The sequence below is a fragment of the Hyperolius riggenbachi genome, chromosome 3 (assembly GCF_040937935.1).
Source record: "Hyperolius riggenbachi isolate aHypRig1 chromosome 3, aHypRig1.pri, whole genome shotgun sequence".
NCBI lineage: Eukaryota > Metazoa > Chordata > Amphibia > Anura > Hyperoliidae > Hyperolius > Hyperolius riggenbachi.
This window is the reverse complement of record NC_090648.1, coordinates 444,859,813-444,875,963: the sequence shown is the minus strand read 5'-3', so window position 1 is coordinate 444,875,963 and position 16,151 is coordinate 444,859,813.

Genomic DNA, 16,151 nt, shown 5'->3' with positions numbered 1-16,151 from the left:
TGGCATAATAAACGGTCTGTTTAGACAAAGGAACTGATCCTAATGGATGTAAAGGAACTGATACTAATGGATGTAAAGGGATTCTATGTTAATAAGATTTGTTCACACTGCACCAAAGTTTGATGAGTGTAACAAACGCTGGAGAGGCAGCCGCGGTGAACAGCGCTACCACCGCAGCTGCTTCCAGCTCCCTGTCTAGCAATGTATCCGTGCCTCAGGCGTCTAGCACACCGAGGACGGGTCTGTCAGTTGCACATAGGGTTGCTTTGTCGGATGCGCGCCCGCACAGACTGGACCTTTATGCGGGGAGGAGGCGCGTCAGCTGACCGGCCGGTCGGCTGACGTCAGAGGAGCCGCTCGCCGCTCCTCATTGGTTGATAGGAGGGGGTCGTGCCTGAAGGGTCTCCTCTGCTTCAAAAGCCTAGCTGAATCACTCGCAACTTGTCTGCTGTTGCGAATACTCTGTGTGAGCGCTCAGACCCTTAGATAGTTCCGGTGTGCTTTGATCCGGGAGGAAACCGGGGATTTCACACAAGATAGGAATTGTTTGATAGCCTTAAAGATTTATATTACTGTGTTATAATATTATTTGTGCATGACTCTGGCTCATTCTGACTACTCTTCTGCTCAGTGACTTTGTACCTCTGCTCATCTGATCTTGCTGCCGACTCTGCTTGCTTAAACCTTTCTGTCTCTGCCTCCTGATTTTGTACTGCCTCTGTCTGTCTGTTGCCGAACCCGATCTGTCTGACCACCCTACTCTCACCAGAGGGCCCTTAACTCTGTTGAGGGGCACTGCACTATTAGTACCCACCAGCTCCTCTGGTGAGGTGTTGCCAAAGCTATTAGTACTACTGTTCCCAAACCTGATCTGTCTGACCACTCCACTCTCAGCAGAGGGCCCTTGACTCTGGTGAGGGACATTGTACTGTTAGTACCCACCAGCTCCTCTGGTGAGGTATTGTCAAAGCTATCAGTACTACTGTTGCACCAATCACTCATTGCTATTTGTTGTCACATCAGCTTCCTATATACCAGTATTATAGGTGTTTCTGCAGATCACCATATAATCAGGTATATATCTGCATTATAGGTGATTCTGCAGATCACCTAATAATCGGAATTCCGTTCTTTGCTGACACAAATCGTTACAGAGAGGGAACGATTTTTCCAGATCAATAGACCCATCACATTCACGGTACGCTAATGGAACAGAGGGTCATGGATGAAAAACAGAGGGTCATGGGCCCCCTCTGCTCCAGGGCCAGGTAGCAACTGCTATGGCTGCTATGGCTATTGCTATGCCCCTAGTGGCTCAATAACTGAAATGTGAGTGTAATTGCCAAGTCACAGTTAACAGGTCATGGAAACAAAGCTCTATGCATTACGGTAATATGTATCTTATGATGTACTTGTTAGGTTTGCATCCTGCCTCTGTACACACTCTTAAAATTACAGTCAGGAAGAGCTCATTCTGAATGGTGGATGTAAGGATCCAAAAATGGGAATAAAGTAAGGGTGCTTCTCTTTAGAAAGTAGTGTGTGTGGACAGGACAGAAACAAATAGTAAATTATTAATTCTAGAATAATGACAGGGAAGTGGTACCTATCTACATGGTACAGTCCTAATATCGACACTGGCTCAGGAAGCAGAGACCTCATAAACAAGGCATTTCCTTCACACAGGCTGTGTGCATTTACAAAACAACAGTTTATTTGACAGATGTCCTTTAATAACTGTTGGCTAGTGAGAGCTTCTTGATAACACTCTGAGAATGACAGAGTAACCAAGCAGCTTGGGGTGACCTAAACCTCTAGGATTGTATGGGGGACTAAAAAAGACCTTCTACTTAAAAAGCAATATTTGGTGCGATTTGCCTTCTTAAAACAGAAGGTACTTGCGATAATTCATCTTTAAATTAGATCATTGTACAAACAGACTGCTCAGCAAGTGGTTCTGTTCTATGTTGAAGTCACTAAATAATGTCAAATATGTATTTCGTTCCAGTTTGCGAACTTCATATTCTAGCAGCTAGAGAACTGACACTTTCTTTCCTGTATGATTACACCATGGATAAACATGTCAATGACATACTAATCAGTTTTAATGTTGTGTTGACCCATCTGACCAGCATAAGCTATATCATGTACTGTATATATGTTCAATATATACTGCCGTATCACTGTCTGTCCATCAAAATCACTGTACTCTTCTGTTACTTCTGCCATCAGCCAATCAATTTTCTGCTAAGTGTCTGGAATATCTCTATCTGTAAAAAAAAATTGCACATTGTATATATTATTTGAGATATCATTTTAAATACTTAACCCTCTCCAATACATTTTTGTCATCATCTACATCCATACCAGCACTTACTTTTTCTGTTGTGTGGGAATGGACGTGGGTGATTACAGGAGTGGAGAGTGTTGGTTATCTGGTGGGGGTCTCTAGAGCACTAAAGTGAGGAGGCAACCCAGCATCAGCATCTACTTTCTATTATTTGCATATCTAAAGTAAAATAGAAAGTTGACACTGTGCCAAAATTTTGGTTGTACTGAAGAGAGACTTTATCCAAGGAGTTATTGGAGCTTACTGAACAGCAATCAGAATATAGTTTTGATTCTATAATAAGATCTACTCCATCCCCTTGTTTAACCACCCTGGCGTTCTGGGTAATGCGTACATAAGTACGCATTACCCTTTTTGTTAAATGTTTTTTTTCCGCTTGCTGTAGATAGCGTATTGCTAGCTACAGCAGTACGCCACGCCGTCCGCGTCCGCATCCACCCTCCAAATCCCTGCCGGCCATACTTACGCGTCCGAGATCCCATGAGAAGCGTGACTTCCTATCGTCGCTTCTCCTGTCACCTTGGTGATGATCGGACATGACGTCATGACATCATGGGGAGCTCCGATCCTTCCCATTGCGCAGCCTGGCAGCGATTCACCAGGCTGAGCTAGGCATTTCGGGGGGTGGGGGAGCAGCCCCTTTAGCGGTGCATCACGGCGGATCGGCGGGTAGCGGCGGCGATTGGACAGAACATGTAGCTAGCAAAGTTCTAGCTACATGTTCTGAAAAAAAAAATTAAGTAAAAAGACCTTCCAGGGGCTGAGCAATCCTCCTTGGCATAAATGGATGAGCTGAGCTCGTCCATACCGCCAAGGTGGTTAAAAGAAACTGCAGTCAAATTACTTCTAAGATGGTACAATACCCCTTTGAAGTTACATACTATCTTTCCTGAACACCCTTATAATTGCTTTAGGAGTTGTAGAGCAGACGGCTCTCTATTTTATACATTTTGGGACTGTCCCATTGCTAAAACCTTTTGGTACACCATATGGAACAAATTTAAGATGATAACTTCGATTGCTGTTCAGTCTGCTCCTATGCATATTGCTTTATATCAAGCCCTCTGGCTGTATCAACGATTGTATTTCGCCTTTTTATTAGCTGCTCATTGGGTAATTGCTTATAATTGGAAATCTGTAATTCTTCCCTTTGACCAATTAATTACTCGGGTTAACATAATTAGGGATGTTGATGGGCTTTCTCATATCATTTCTTCCAGTTGGGGGAAATTCTGCTCAGATTGGGATGATTGAAATGAGCATAGATCTCAGGAATTAACGGGTGGGTCATGATTGCCTGATTTGGTTGTTCTCTTTTTTGATTGGGTGCTCATTCTGGGGTGCTGGGGGGAGTGGAGGGTCACCTGGATATGGTTCAGATTACATTAGTTTGGGTTTTTGGTTTATATTAAGTCATATGATTAATAAATACTTTTGGGGTTTTATAATTGGATATTAGCTCTTTCTTGGCTGGGTGTCAAGCAGTGTGTATTATATAATAATGTTTTATACTGTAGAATTTTGATATACCTCTCTTTTTCTGAGATAAAATATTGAATAATTGGTAATTATACTATTTTGTATTGTTAATGTTGATCTCTTGTTCAGCTATACTTTTGCACTTTTATGTTATCTGTGATTATATGTCACTTGTGACTGTTGCACTTTTGGATATGTCATTTATACTTTTAATAAAAACCCTTTGAATATTTAACCAAGGATTTAACTTCATCCCAATCAGTAGTGAATACCTCCTTTCCCATGAGAAATCTATACCTTTACTCGAGCAGATCATCAGAGAAGGGAGATGGATACTTGTAAGATAAGAATAATGGGAGAGGAGACAGAGAGTCCAAAATAATGTAGTAGGTTACAGTCGTCGGTCACCACAAAGGCAACCACTGAACAGACAGATGGGGATCACAACCCTTTCCCCGCCAGGGGTGGACAACAATGGATATTAGCATAAATTAAACAAAGGCGCCATAACATAATAAAATGTGTAAAAAAAAATCATTTAAAAGGGAGGCAGTGGTCAGTGGACTTACTTCCAGGTAGTCACACACTCAATGGCCTCAATTCACTAAGCTTATCTCCTGTCTTTAATAACTCTTCTAGAGTTGTTACCATGGTGATAAGGCATGTAGTATTCAGGAAACATTTAACCTCAGGCAAACCTTAAGTTAACTCTTCTGTCTTTAAGTTAACTCTTCTGTCTTTAAAGAGACTCCGTAACAAAAATTGCATCCTATTTTTTATCATCCTTCAAGTTCAAAAAGCTATTTTAATGTGTTCTGGCTTACTGCAGCACTTTATACTATCACTGTCTCTGTAATAAATCAATGTATCTTTCCCCTGTCAGACTTGTCGGCCTGTGTCTGGAAGGCTGCCAAGTTCTTCAGTGTTGTGGTTCTGCTATGAACTCCCCCTTACAAGCCCCTCTATGCACACTGCCTGTGTGTTATTTAGGATTAGAGCAGCTTCTCTCTTCTCTTTTACGAGCTGGATAAATCGTTCTCTGAGCTGGCTGGGCTTTCACATACTGAAGGGCAAAGCTGTTTGCAGGAAGAAACAAGCAGCCTGAAACTTCAGTGCATGAGAACAGGGGGAAAGAAACACACAAATGATCTCTTGAGATTCAAAAGGAAGGCTGTATACAGCCTGCTTGTGTATGGATGTATTTTCTATGTGTGGACATACTGTACATCAACCTACTTCCTGTTTTTGGTGGCCATTTTGTTTGTTTATAAACAAACTTTTTAAAACTGTTTTTAACCACTTTTAATGCGGCGAGGAGCGGCGAAATTGTGTCAGAGGGTAATAGGAGATGTCCCCTAACGCACTGGTATGTTTACTTTGTGCGATTTTAACAATACAGATTCTCTTTAAGTTAACTCTTCAATCCTTAAAATAACTCCACAGTTAAAGACAGGCTGTTTATTAACTGCGTGTGAAAATAACTACAGAGTAGGTAAATTAACTACAGAGGAGGTAAATTAACTACAGAGGAGGTAACTTCAGGAATGAAGAGATAAGATAACTCTCATACTGTGTGGAGGTAAGTTTTCTCTTGCCTTATTAACTCCAGCATGATCTTAGTGAATTGAGGCCAATGTCTATTTTCAAAGGTGGTTCTTTATTCAATAATAAAAAAAAAATCATCAATAACTCCACTGCAACGCCTTTCGTGGGCATACCCACTTCCTCAGGCAAAAGAAGTGCAGCATCTGCTTGTCCAAGCAATGTCAGCCTGGCGCCAGGCGTAAGTATAAATCCTTCTGCTTTGCTTGTCTCAGGTACACTTCACTAACACTAAAAAATTATTTTTGCTTGGAGCTGCTTTTAATGCCTTCTAAGAAATTCTATATCAGTAATATATAGTTTAATAGACAAACAAAACTTACTTGCCCATCGTATTGTTTTGCATACGATTAGAAGAGTCGTGACAAACACGGGCAATAAGCAAATACTTCTAACAAGGAACACAGCGTTCAACTGGGCATTGTCATCTGTTAACATATAGAAAAGATTTCACAGTTTGCATGCTCAAAGAAAGATTTAAAAAAAGTAATTTACAGTGGGTTGCAAAAGTATTCGGCCTCCTTGAAGTTTTCCACATTTTGTCACATTACTGCCACAAACATGAATCAATTTTATTGGAATTCCACATGAAAGACCAATACAAAGTGCTGTACATGTGAGAAGTGGAACGAAAATCATACATCATTCCAAACATTTTTTACAAATCAATAACTGCAAAGTTGGGTGTGCGTAATTATTCAGCCCCCTGAGTCAATACTTTGTAGAACCACCTTTTGCTGCAATTACAGCTGCCAGTCTTTTAGGGTATGTCTCTACCAGCTTTGCACATCTAGAGACTGAAATCCTTGCCCATTCTTCTTTGCAAAAGAGCTCCAGCTCAGTGAGATTAGATGGACAGCGTTTGTGAACAGCAGTTTTCAGATCTTGCCACAGATTCTCGATTGGATTTAGATCTGGACTTTGACTGGGCCATTCTAACGCATGGATATGTTTTGTTTTAAACCATTCCATTGTTGCCCTGGCTTTATGTTTGGGGTCAGTGTCCTGCTGGAAGGTGAACCTCCGCCCCAGTCTCAAGTCTTTTGCAGACTCCAAGAGGTTTTCTTCCAAGTTTGCCCTGTATTTGGCTCCATCCATCTTCCCATCAACTCTGACCAACTTCCCTGTCCCTGCTGAAGAGAAGCACCCCAGAGCATGATGCTGCCACCACCATATTTGACAGTGGGGATGGTGTGTTCAGAGTGATGTGCAGTGTTAGTTTTCCGCCACACATAGCGTTTTGCATTTTGGCCAAAAAGTTCAATTTCGGTCTCATCTGACCAGAGGACCTTCTTCCACATGTTTGCTGTGTCCCCCACATGGCTTGTGGCAAACCTATGGGCAGAGTCTCCTACCTGAGCTGTAGATCTCTGCAGCTTGTCCAGAGTCACCATGGGCCACTTGACTGCATTTCTGATCAGCGCTCTCCTTGTTTGGCCTGTGAGTTTAGGTGGATGGCCTTGTCTTGGGAGGTTTACAGTTGTGCCATACGCCTTCCATTTCTGAATGATCGCTTGAACAGTGCTCCGTGGGATGTTCAAGGCTTTGGAAATCTTTTTGTAGCCTAAGCCTGCTTTAAATTTCTCAATTACTTGATCCCTGACCTGTCTTGTGTGTTCTTTGGACTTCACGGTGTTGTTGCTCCCACTATTCTCTTAGACAACCTCTGAGGCCCTCACAGAGCAGCTGTATTTGTACTGACATTAGATTACACACAGGTGCACTCTATTTAGTTATTAGCACTCATCAGGCAATGTCTATAGGCAACTGACTGCACTCAGATCAAAGGGGGCCAAATAATTATGCACACACCACTTGGCAGTTATTTATTTGTAAAAAAAATTTGGAATCATGTATGATTTTCGTTCCACTTCTCACGTGTACACCACTTTGTGTTGGTCTTTCATGTGGAATTCCAATAAAATTAATTCATGTTTGTGGCAGTAATATGACAAAATGTGGAAAACTTCAAGGGGGCCGAATACTTTTGCAACCCCCTGTAAGTTAATGTTGAATGAAGAATATAACTTTAAGGCCCCTTTTACACATGCGTTGAAAATCTGCCTTGCGTTACTCTGTTTTACCGAAGGGTATTGAAACAGCAATACAAAGCAATGGGGTCTAGCACATTTACTGTTTTGTGTGCCCGATCAGCCGCAAAGTCAAAAGCGTGTTACCGGACGACTTCTGTTACACTGCTGTGAGGTCATGCGCGATCCTGGCCACGTGCACCATCCAATTACTATCCCGTAGTTAAGAGTGTTTTGTGCAATCACCGTGCACTGTGCATGCGTAGAACACTCCCTACCATGGATGCGTGATCGGGGAAGGAAGCCTAAGGTAAGTATAAATTCTCAGGTGTTCTACATCTCAGGTTCCCTTTAAAGTGCGGAGTGTGCATTGCGTTATGCCTGTGCTTTAGTGTGTACTTAGCCTAAATCTAAGGTATGTGTGCAGATATTTTCGAATAACCAGCTATTAGCACTGTCATTACTTGGTGGTGGCCTGGAGACATACCGTACATTTTTTTTAAAATTCACTTTAAAGTGTACCTGAGATGATTAAAATAAAAAAAATTATACATACCTGGGGAACCCTCCAGCCCCCTTCAGGTCGATCACTTCCTTGCCCTCCTCCCAGGCCACCTGGATCCTCCGCTAGGTGGCCTAGTAATTCTGTCAGTCGGCACCAGTTGGTGCAGGCGTAGTCTGGCCACACGCGCTCCCCCGCACATGCACGTGGGAAAACGAGGGAGCGATCAGCCTGAAGGGGGCTGGAGGAAGCCCCAGGTATGTATACATGTTTTTATTTTAATCATCACAGGTTTACTGTAGGCGTATGGCGTATGTTTCAGTAAAGCATACCTTTTTCTGCACTTGAGTACAGTACCGATGTTTCATATTTATTTGTGGAAAGTTCATCCGGAACATCTTTGTACTTCTGTTCAACTGGTATGAAAGATACTAACAATCCTTTATTGTAAATAATACAAGTCCAGTTTATGTTTGTCCTGCTGGCCTCCTCAATCAGCAGACTGCTTTCTGTTTCTGTACTGGTCAGTGTCTGGGACTTCATAGGCTCTGAGTGGGCCTCTGTCATCCGGACCCAAACAAGCGTAAGGTTATTCTGAGGCAATGTATGGGATAGTGAGCAGGTAAGTAACACATTGCTGCCATGGACAACTTCCACTGAGGGAGAGGCAGTCACTGAAAGCAAGGCAAAGAAAGTATTATCACAATAATTATGATTTTGTATATAGATAAAATATACATTTTGAATAAATTGTGAAAGGTTAAATCCTTTGTTAAATACTTAAACTGACTTTGCTGGAGAACTTTCCACTCACTTCCTGTTTCAGAGACACTACAGGAAGTCAAAAAGAAGTCTCCCCAGAAACAGGGGAAGTCCCACCTTCAAGGCTCATTGGTCACTATTCAATTAACTTTATCCTCAGTTTTCACCTAGGAGACAATCAATAACACAGGTTGTACTGACACATCCCTTCACTGCAAACTAGTGACATGTTCTGTTGCTATGTGGTGGAGCAGAGGGCCAATGGAGTGGGGCTGGTGTGACGTCACGGGGGAGCTGGGTGAGAGAAGAGTACAATGCCCTCATCCATCGCTTAGCCAAATCCATCCACCAGGTGGACTGCTGGCTGAGCATCTGAGGGGTGTTGGGGGCTGCTGTATGCTAGCTGAATTCTCGGCAGAGGTGGTCGTTACTAGCTGCCTTTGCCAAGTTTCATCTAGCATGTGTATTGGGCTTAAATCAGGGACCATTGCCAAAACACGTGACCCATTGGAATCTGTGTAACATCTTCTAATTTACTGCATGTTTTTTATCCTGCTACCCTCTAGGAAATTAGACATATTTCATCAGCTATGGCATAGAAAACAATAACACCTGACAGAGGTTTTACATCTTCCCTATGTTGCTGTCCAATACTAAAAGCAAAACCATGTTTCATTGTTTGATCGCTTCCAGACATTGGTAATTGAAATCTTCGACTTGGTTGGGACCTGTTATCCCTGCACAGATTTGAATTACCGTGCCGCATGCTGCCACCACTACTGCCATTCGTGCTGCTCTCCTTTTGCTGCAGCCCACCCGCCCTGCAATCCCTATGACATTAGTTCTCCGTGAGCTGTTCAGGGTCCGATTTCATTGACTTCTGACTCAGTGATCACTGTGAGCCAACCACATTGTATTGCCTTAACTAACCAGTATCAATCAATATCAATTCTTGCATAGCACAGGTTACAATTACCTTGCACAGTAATGAGATGTATAGTCTTTTTGAACTGGTCAGAAGGGTCACATTTGTATTGTCCAGCATCTCCCAAAGTCAGTGGTGAAAGTTTTAACACCAAGTCAGTAGACAACTCCAGACGATTACGAAAGTTCTGGTCACTTAATATTCCGTTGTTTTCTACTTTAATTGTGGCTGTCCTTTGTAAGTCGGAAGAGATCCATGTCCACTGAAGCTGAGAGGTTCTGATCAATCTTTTACAGTATATTAACATATCACTACCGACCAATCGAAACTTCACTAGTTCTTCAAATGTAGATCCTGTAGTCAGTACAAGAAGTTCAGAGGTCCAAACAAATAAGTACAACTGAAATCTACCGGTAAATCATTGCAGGTTCATCATTGTTACAAGAAACTGGAACATCAATGGAAGTGATTCTGAAGTGAGGAGGATATGGAGGCTGCAGTCTATACTAACTTTTATAAAATACAAACAGCATGGCTGTCATCATGAACTTTTGAATCCCAAACACATTTTTCCAGGATGCTTATGTGCAATGTTGGAGGTCACACCCAAAGCGAGCATTAGTGTAACTTCGAGAGATAATGTTCCTTGTATTTCCATATATGAGGAATAACTGGGAAACAAAAAGAAGACCTAGAGCCAAATGGTGCAGTATGGCTGAGCAATTATACTATAAACGATGGTTTGATTTTATACTCACAAAGGTGGGTTGTAATAATTGCAACTACCAACAAATCCTACAGGGAGATGGCCACCCCGCTTGAGTATTCCAGGTACTGTGGTGCAGGAATTGGATGGTCACACTCCTATTTTGGTCCTAGAAAACCTAGGGGTTTTCTAGGACCAAACAAAAAAACCACACATCCCAACTGAGGTGTAATACGACAAAGAACTATTTTGAAGGGGCCCGATGTAAAAAAGCACTTAAACTTAGTTTAAAAAGGAGAGGTGGTGTTGGTGGTGTTGGTCTTACTTCTTCTAAAGAAAAACAGCCAGTGAGACTGGAATTATCAATTTTATTGAGCACTATAATGGAAAACGCATTTCTCAAGACTTTGCCCACTTCATCAGGTCTGTACAACAATCAGTTATGGCCAGCACATTTGAGCAACTCTAATGATATCTGGCTATCGCCACCACCCCTACCAGAACTGCACTGTAAATCCCACGGTGCCGCTATAAACATAATAGCATTACGTCTACAATGGCGCCCCAGTCAGGGGCAACGCAGCAGTGAGCGTGCGCTAAAATGACCTGCTTCAATCGATTATTATGGGAGAAGGGGACTTTTGATTGGTGGGGGGGGGGCAGTCCCACAAATGATATGCTCATTTGAGCCACAAAAACCTTAACAAAAATAAACTTATGATATAATGAATTGTATGTGTAGTTCAGCTAAAATATAGAGCAATAGAAGCAAATCAATGATTCTCCTATTGTTTCCAGTACATGAAGCGTTATAACGCTTCAGTTGTTATCTATGCAAAAGAGCTTTTCTGAGCTCTCTGACCAGGTTGGTTGGCTACAGTGTTGTTTTCTGAAGCACTTGTACATCAAAGAAACAGTGAAAAACAGCATCAGATAAGATTTTACAAAAGGTAAGTTCAAAGGGTCATTAGCTTTGCTCTGTTTCATTGTTTAAAATACAGAGTATTGCTGTTAATTGCAAATATGACAGAATTATACAATCTTATGAAAAAAAGCTATATCTAAAAAAAATATGTATATGAGACTATTTTCTTTGCTACAAATGTTCTATTAATTATTCATACTACACATACAATTAATTATTTATATTATTCATTATATCATATATCAAGTTTTTTTTTTTGCTTCAGTGTCACTTTAAGAATAGTTACAGTTATATTTTAAAACCAAATACTTACTCTCTACCTCCAGTGATGTTACAGAAAGAATTTTGCTTTCAGAGGTGCAGCGATATATCCCTCTGTTATTCTCAGAAAAGTCATATATTTGGATGTATACCGAGTCCATATAGGTAAATTCTCTCATATTTTTCCTTCGTTCGAAAGATCCAGAGAATGAGGCCTTTCCAGCCAACGGCGATTTACATTCAAGAGTTATATCTGCTCCCAATGGCAAGTACTTCTTATCAGGTTCTGTGCAATAAAGAGAAAGAAAAATCATAGACTTATACACTTAAAATCATAGTCTTAAAGAGAACCCGAGGTGGGATTTAATTATGTTAGTGGGGCACAGAGGCTGGTTGTGCACACTAACACTAGCCTTTGTTGCCCCATGGTGTGCCTCCAGGACCCCCCTGCGCGACGCTATCCCCTCCGCAGTGCTAGCGACACGCAGCATGTCACCAGCACAATGTTTACCTATGCCGTGTCTGTTAGCGCCGCTCCCCCGCCTCCTCTGTATCGGCGCTACCCGCCCGCGTCCCTTCCCTCCCGCTGATTGGAGGGAAGGGACGCAGCGGGTAGCGCCGATACAGAGGAGGCGGGGGAGCGGCGCTGACTGACACCGCATAGGTAAACATTGTGCTGGCGACACGCTGTGTGTCGCTAGCACTGCGGAGGGTATAACGGCGCGCAGGGGGGTCCTGGAGGCACACCACGGGGCAACAGAGGCTGGTGTTAGTGTGCACAACCAGCCTCTGTGCCCCACTAACATAATTAAATCCCACCTCGGGTTCTCTTTAAAGCATCACTTCGCTACTGAGGCTGTTTTCACGGTTCAGTGCAGCTCTGATTACATTAGCAATAACTTTATCACTACCTATCACACTTAAATGGTCTATATATTGTTTTTTCAGGACAAATTCATTTTTTGTAATTACCTATTTTCTATGCATTTTTAAAGGAAAATAAGATAGAAAATTAAAAATACACTATGTATCCATTTTGATCCATTATAGCTTTAACTCTTTAGCAGCCAATTAATTTAGAGGCCTGCAAGTGCTCCAGGCCAATTTATTTTAGCACATTTTTTTTATTTCCTATTTGTTACAGTTCCTTGCTTCTAATTACTACAGCTGTAATGTGTATTTATGGGCACTTGTCACTAGAGGGCAGTGTGAGACAATAACAGATGACTTCTGCTTTCAGTTTCTATATTTTCTGCTAGCAGAGAGACACCCAAGCATTTACGGCAAAACGCTCAAACGCTAGCACTTTAGAAAGCGCTAGTGTAATAAAACCCTATCGGCCCATTCTTACTTGGGCAATTTGCTTTAAAGTGAACCAGAGACGAAGCACCCTCATGTATTTTACCATATATATCAGTTGAAACATTAGCGAAAGCACCTACCCTGTTTTCTGTTTCATCCTTCACTGCTCAGCCTGCTTGTTTTCAGCCCTGATAAAATCCCCGACTGAGAATTCAGTCTGGCTTTGCTCAGGATCATTATAGCTGAGTCATTATAGCAGAGCCAGAAGGGGGCAGGCTTGGGCTTAAAAAGACATCAGAAAAGACAGACTCCACTATAATGATTCCTGAGCAAAGCCAGACTAAATGCTCAGTCAGGGATTTTATCAGGGCTGGTAACAAGCAGGTTGAGCAGTGAAAGATAAAACAGAGAACAGGGTAGGTGTTTTATTTCTAATGTTCCCACTGATATATATGGTAAAATGCATGAGGGTGCTTCTTCTCTGGTTGACTTTAAGGGCCTGATCCAATCAACTTTATCTCCAAGTTTGCGAGTTGCGACCACCGGCAAGCAAGAAAGTACAGAGAATAATTTTGACAGTATTTTGTCACCTACGTTTTGGTACTTTTTCAAATGCAGAGAGCTTAAATGTTATATAAACAGAAGGCAAAGAATTATCTCCTAGGAGAAAACTTTGGAGAAAAAGTTAATTGGATTGGGCCCTATGAATTCAAGGCTATAAATCACAGTATTTCTGATAAAAGTCTGTGTGGCAAAGAAACACTGCTGAGTGCAGGGGAGAGATTTTAAAAAACAATGTCAGTACAGGTAGTTAAATATTTGTCTGTGTAGGAGCTTAAAAGCATTAAAGAGACTCTGAAGCCTCCAAAAAAAATCAGGTTTTTACTTTAAAAACCTCTTTAACATAATTGCCCCACCTAAAACGCCAGATCCCCGCTGCTGAAAACTCAATTAATCACCCCTAACTCCAAGGGCAAAAATCCACGACATTCATGGTTGTGAATTTTTCTGCCCAGTGAGGCAGAGCTTTGGGCTGTAGCTCTGCCTCCATGCGCGTAAATTAGCGCTGATCGCCGCCTCTCCCCCGCCCCTCTCAGTGAAAGAAGACTGAGAGGGGCGGTGAGAGGCAGCGATCTGCACAGATGGATGCGTGTAGAGGCAGAGCTACAGCTAAAAGCTCTGCCTCTATATGGAAGCGCTCCCCGCAATGTGCCCAGGGGAGTTTGGGGTGATTCATCGGATTTTCAGCCGCAGGGTTGCAGCGTTTTAGGTGAGGTAATTATCAGTGTTGATCGGATACCTCATTATCCTATTCGAGTTTGGTCGAATTCGGATAGTAAACTATCCGAATTCACTCGAAGTTCGATATTCGAGTTAATCGAATATCCGATTCGAACTCGGATATCCGACGTCACTATCCGAGTCTGTATTCGAGTAAAATATTCGAGCTGGCCTTAAATAGCTTTTAAAACTTGTATTGGAGGTCAATGATGCATGAAACCACCTTTTTTATGAAGAAAAACATCAAGTGATTATGTGGTGATGTAGTAGTTATAAAAAAAGGTATAAAAAATAGTAAATTAACTTCATAAAAAGTGTTTGCATGAGAAGGTGTGTCCAAAATGGTTGTAAATTGGAAGTCTTCATTTACGTCGTCTTCATCTTCTTCTTCTATATCTTTTTCTTCTTCTTCCATATGTTCTTCTACTCGAATCTTCTTCATCTTCTACTTCTTGTATCTTCTTTAATTATCTTCTTCTTCTTCTTCTTCTATATCTTCTTCTTCTTCTATATCTTCTTCTTCTTCTATATCTTCTTCTTCTATATCTTCTTCTTCTTCCTCTTCTTCCTCTTCTTCTTCTTCTTCTTCCTCTTCTTTCTCTTCTTCTTCTTCTTCCTCTTCTTCTTCTTCTTCTTCTTCCTCTTCTTCTTCTTCTTCTTCTTCTTCTTCTTCTTCTTCTTCTTCTTCTTCTTCTTCTTCTTCTTCTTCTTCTTCTTCTTCTTCTTCTTCTTCTTCTTCTTCTTCTTCTTCTTCTTCTTCTTCTTCCTCTTCTTTTCTATCATTATATTATGTGTCTTGGTTTTTCTTTCTTTTGTAATTTTTTTTTTTACTTCATTTGTGGAAATATTTTATTTTAATAACAACACCATAGTTATATTTGTGTTGATGGCATAATAGGTACTAGTGGCACAATGCAAGCCACAGCGACTTTTTCTGTGTACCCTGGTGGTGGTAAAACTCAGACAACAGCAGGAGGAGGAAGTAGTTGCAGCTATTGTAGTGTGGTAATAGCTGGTAGGAGAGTGGGTGGCAGCAGAAAATAGTTCTTCTTCTGTTCTCCCTGGCAGTGGTAGCAGCACACAGACAGCAGAAGCTCAATGCAACTACAGGAGGAGGAGTAGTGTGTGTCAGGCAGTGTGATGTGACTGACATAATAGGCCCTGGTTCCTAGCGGTGGTACCAGGGCCGTAAATGAACATCATGAGGTTCCAGATGGCGGTCGTGAAGCCCACATTGTGTCCAATACACAATTGGGACAGCACAGTTTTCAACCCGGACACCTCTAAAATAATTTACTTTTTTTTTTTCAAAATAATGCAGCTATTTGTGAGCGTAAATAGCTGGTGGCGCATGGGCAGCAGCACCTTGTAATGTGTTCCCTGGCAGTGGAAACATACAGACAGCAGGAGGAAATACAGCAGCAGGCAGCGTGAGGAGGTTGAGTGTGTGGCAGACTGGCAGCAGGCAGGAGGGCAGGCAGCGAGACATAATAGGCCCTGGGTCCTAGCGGTGGTTCCAGGGCCGTAAATAAACACCATGAGGTTCCAGACAGCCGTGAAGCCCACATTGTGTCCAATACACAATTGGGACAGCAAAGTTTTCAACCCGGACACCTCTAAAATAATTTAAATTTTTTTTTAAATAATGCAGCTATTTTTGAGCATAAATAGCTGGTGGCGCATGGGCAGCAGCACCTTTTAATGTGTTCCCTGGCAGTGGAGACACAGACAGCAGGAAGAAATACAGCAGCAGCAGCAGGTGTAATGTGTGTGTGTGCAGCTTCATGTCCCCCTCTCGCCGACAACAGGGGCCAGGAATTCGCCTTCCACCCAAGCCTGGTTCATTTTGAGAACGTCAGTCTGTCCACATTGTGAGACAGACGAGATCGCTTCTCAGTGACGACTCCACCAGCTGCACTGAAGCAACGCTCTGACAGTACGCTGGAAGGGGGGCAGGAGAGAACTTCCAGGGCGTACTGCGCAAGCTCGCTCCAGATCGGCAGGTGCTTGACCCAATACTCCTTCC